The following is a 5,167-nucleotide window of genomic DNA, read 5'->3' as shown; positions in this document are numbered from 1 at the left end:
CACCGTGCGGCACACTCACGAGCAGGTCTCTGACCCCTCTATCCTGTAGTCCGGTTGGATCCACACCTCCGGTGTCCGGTGCTTGCCCGTGACCCCTAGCCCGTGGCTAGGGTTTGGGCTGCATCATCGCATCCATCACTGGTGCATCTCCGGCAGCCCCTCTCCAATGCACACCGTGGCCCCTCGCGCCCTCTCCACCTCCTAGACGATGGCCCCTAGAGCAGTGCGCTTGCGCGCGTTGGATGGTGGCCCTTGGCGGCTCAAATTTTGTTCTGTTCCATTCTGAGCCAATCATTTTCTGCTATCTTGCTGCTGCAATACCTGAGAGTTGTGGTAGCTGATATAATTTTGACAATTTAGATGCAATATCATGAATGATATAGAGAGGGTGTTTAGGTCATACGAATGATATAGAAAGAAAACATAGCGAATTACATGACTCCTAAAAATGGCTATTTTGATCTGATGTCTAGGTGTCGCTCCATTTTGATTAAAATATCATGATTTTGGCAAATATGGCACACATGGACATGGAAGATTTTCAAGGTTCCAATGTTTTGCACATCAAGGGCATGTGATTCTATTTTATTTTGCATTTAGGTCCCATCGGATTTAATACCCAGGTATTTGATACGTCTCCAATGTATCTATAATTTTTGATTGCTCCATGCTATTATATTATCTGTTTTGGATGTTTAATGGGATTTAATATGCTATTTTATATTCGTTTTGGGACTAACCTATTAACCGAGGGCCCAGTGCCAGTTTATGTTTTTTTTACCTATTTTAGAGTTTTGCAGAAAAGGAATACCAAACGGAGTCCAAATGGAATGAAACCTTCGCGATGATCTTTCTTGGACTGGAAGCAAACCAGAAGACTTGGAGATGAAGTCAGAGACCAACGAGGAAGCCACGAGGCAGGAGGGTGCGCCCAGGGGGTAGGGCACGCCTCCCACCCTTGTGGGCCCCTCGTGGCTCCGCTGACCTAGTTCCTTCGCCTATATATACTCTTATACCCTAAAAACATCAGTGGAGCCACGAAACCACTTTTCCACTGCCGCAACCTTATGTACCCGTGAGATCCCATCTTGGGGCCTTTTCCGGCGATCTGCCGGAGGGGGATTCAACCACGAAGGGCTTCTACATCAACACCATTACCTCTATGATGAAGCACGAGTAGTTTATCACAGACCTTTGGGTCCATAGTTATTAGCTAGATGGTTTCTTCTCTCCCTCTGATTCTCAATACCATGTTCTCCTTGATGTTCTTGGAGATCTATTCAATGTAGTACTCTTTTGTGGTGTGTTTGCCGAGATCTGACGAATTATGGATTTCTGGACAAGATTATCTGTGAATACTATTTGGTTCTTCTCTGAATTCTTATATGCATGATTTGATATCTTGGCAAGTCTCTTCGAATTATCGGTTTAGTTTGGCCTACTAGATTGATCTTTCTTGCAATGGGAGAAGTGCTTAGCTTTGGGTTCAATCTTGCGGTGTCCTTTCCCAATGACAGTAGGGGCAACAAGGCACCTATTGTATTGTTGCCGTCGAGGATAAGGGTTTTCCTCACATTGCTTGAGTTAATTCCTCTACATCATGTCATCTTGCTTAATGCGTTACTCCGTTCTTTATGAACTTAATACTCTAGATGCATGATGGAGAGCGGTCCAAGTGTGGAGTAACAATAGTAGATGCAGGTGAAGGAAATATGCCCTAAGGCAATAATAAAGTTATTATTTATTTCCTTATTTCATGAGAAATGTTTATTATTCATGCTAGAATTGTATTAATCAGAAACTTAGTACATGTGTGAATACATAGACAAAACATATTGTCCCTAGTATGCCTCTACTTGACTAGCTCATTTATCAAAGATGGTTATGTTTCCTAACCATGGACATGAGTTGTCATTTGATGAACGGGACCACATCATTAGGAGAATGATGTGATGGATATGACCCATCCGTTAGCATAGCATTATGATCATGACAGTTTCATTGCTACTGCTTTCTTCATGACTTATACATGTTCCTCATACTATGAGATTATGCAACTCCCGAATACCGGAAGAACACTTTGTGTGATACCAAATGTCACAACGTAAATGGGTGCTTATAAAGGAGCTCTACAGGTGTCTCCGAAGGTGTTTGTTGGGTTGGCATAGATCAAGATTAGGATTTGTCACTCCGTGTTTCGGAGAGGTATCTCTAGGCCCTCTTGGTAATGCTCATCACTATAAGCCTTGCAAGCATTGTAACTAATGATTTAGTTGCAGGATGAAGTATTACAGAGCGAGTAAAGAGACATGCTGGTAATGATATTGAACTAGGTATGATGATACCGACGATAGAATCTCGGGCAAGTAACAAACCAATGACAAAGGGAACAGCATATGTTGTTATGCGGTTTGAACGATAAAGATCTTTGTAGAATATGTAGGAACCAATACGAGCATCTAGGTTCCGCTATTGATTATTGACCAGAGTTGTGTCTCGGTCATGTCTACATAGTTCTCGAACCCGTATAGGGCCCGCATGCTTAACGTTCGATGATGATACGTATTATGAGTTATGTGATTTTGATGACCGAAGTTTGTTTGGAGTCCCGGATGAGATTATGGACGTGACGAGGAGTCTCAAAATGGTCAGAACATAAATATTGATATATTGGATGACTATATTCGGACATCAGAAATGTTCTGGTGAAGTATCAGATAAAACAGGAGTGCGGGAGGGTTACCGGACCCACCCGGGAAGTAATGGGCCTTAGTGGGCCTTTAGGGGAGAGAGAGGGCTGTTGGAAATATGCCCTAGAGGCAATAATAAAATGATTATTATTATATTTCCTTGTTCATGATAATCGTCTGTTATTCATGCTATAATTGTGTTATCCGGAAATCGTAATACATGTGTGAATACATAGACCACAACATGTCCCTAGGAAGCCTCTATTTGACTAGCTCGTTGATCAATAGATAGTCATGGTTTCCTGACTATGGATATTGGATGCCATTGATAACGGTATCACATCATTAGGAGAATGATGTGATGGACAAGACCCAATCCTAAGCATAGCACAAGATCGTGTAGTTCGTTTGCTAGAGATTTTCCAATGTCAAGTATCTTTTCCTTAGACCATGAGATCGTGTAACTCCCGGATACCGTAGGAGTGCTTTGGGTGTACCAAACGTCACAATCTAACTGGGTGACTATAAAGGTATACTACGGGTATCCCCGAAAGTATCTGTTGGGTTGACACGGATCGAGACTGGGATTTGTCACTCCGTATGACGGAGAGGTATCTCTGGGCCCACTCGGTAATGCATCATCATAATGAGCTCAATGTGACCAAGTGTTTGGTCACGGGATCATGCATTACAGTATGAGTAAAGTGACTTGCCGGTAATGAGATTGAACGAGGTATTGGGATACCTATGATCGAATCTCGGTCAAGTAACGTACCGATTGACAAAGGGAATTGTATACGGGGTTACTCGAATCCTCGACATCGTGGTTCATCCGATGAGATCATCGTGGAACATATGGGAGCCAACATGGGTATCTAGATCCCGCTGTTGGTTATTAGCCGGGGAGCTGTCTCGGTCATGTCTGCGTGATTCCCGAACCCGTAGGGTCTACACACTTAAGGTTCGGTGACGCTAGGGTTGTAGAGACATTAGCATGCGAAAACCCAAAAGTTGTTCGGAGTCCCGGATGAGATCCCGGACGTCACGAGGAGTTCCGGATGGTCTGGAGGTAAAGAGTTCTATATAGGAAGTCCAGTTTCGGCCACCGGGAAAGTTTCGGGGGTCACCGGTATTGTACTAGGACCACCGAAAGGGTCCCGGGGGTCCATCTGGTGGGGCCACCTATCCCGGAGGGCCACGTGGGCTGAAAGGGGAAGGGAACCAGCCCCTGGTGGGCTGGTGCGCCCCCCTTGGGCCTCCCCTGCGTCTAGGGTTGGAAACCCGAGGGGTGGGGGAGGGCGCCCCACTTGACTTGGGGGGCAAGTCCCCCCCTAGGCCGCCGCCCCCTCCCCTTGGAGATGGGATCTCCAGGGCTGGCGCACCCCCTAGGCCCCCTATATAAAGAGGGGGGAGGGAGGGCAGCCGCACCCTAGTCCCTGGCGCCTCCCTCTCCCCCATACCACCTCTCCCTCTCGCTGAGCTTGCCGAAGCCCTGCCGAGATCACCGCTGCTTCCACCACCACGCCGTCATGCTGCTGGATCTCCATCAACCTCTCCTTCCCCCTTGCTAGATCAAGAAGGAGGAGACGTCTTCCCCAACCGTACGTGTGTTGAATGCGGAGGTGCTGTCCGTTCAGCACTAGGATCATTGGTGATTTGGATCACGACGAGTACGACTCCCTCAACCCCGTTCTCTTGAACGCTTCCGCTCGCGATCTACAAGGGTATGTAGATGCACTCCTCTCTCTCGTTGCTAGATGAGCTCCATAGATTGATCTTGGTGAAGCGTAGAAATTTTTTATTTTCTGCAACGTCCCCAACAGTGGCATCATGAGCTAGGTCTATGCGTAGTTTCTTTGCACGAGTAGAACACAAATTTGTTGTGGGCGTAGATGTTGTCAATTTTCTTGCCACTACTAGTGTTATTTTGCTTCGGCGGCATCGTGGGATGAAGCGGCCCGGACCGACCTTACATGTACGCTTACGTGAGACAGGTTCCACCGACTGACATGCACTAGTTGCATAAGGTGGCTAGCGGGTGTCTGTCTCTCCCACTTTAGTCGGAGAGGATTCGATGAAAAGGGTCCTTATGAAGGGTAAATAGAAATTGGCATATCACGTTGTGGCTTTTACGTAGGTAAGAAACGTTCTTGCTAGACCCCTATTGCAGCCACGTAAAACATGCAACAACAATCAGAGGACGTCTAACTTGTTTTTGCAGCATATGCCTTGTGATGTGATATGGCCAAAAGGTTGTGATGAATGATATATATGTGATGTATGATATCATGTTCTTGTAATAGGAATCACGACTTGCATGTCGATGAGTATGAGAACTGGCAGGAGCCATAGGAGTTGTCTTAATTATTGTATGACCTGCATGTCAATGATTAAACGCCATGTAATTACTTTACTTTATTGCTAAACCATTAGCCATAGTAGTAGAAGTAATAGTTGGCGAGCAACTTCATGGAGAC

Source organism: Triticum aestivum, chromosome 1B (assembly GCF_018294505.1).
Source record: "Triticum aestivum cultivar Chinese Spring chromosome 1B, IWGSC CS RefSeq v2.1, whole genome shotgun sequence".
Classification (NCBI taxonomy): Eukaryota; Viridiplantae; Streptophyta; class Magnoliopsida; order Poales; family Poaceae; genus Triticum; species Triticum aestivum.
The sequence above is the reverse complement of the archived record's forward strand: the minus strand, read 5'-3'. Positions refer to the sequence as shown.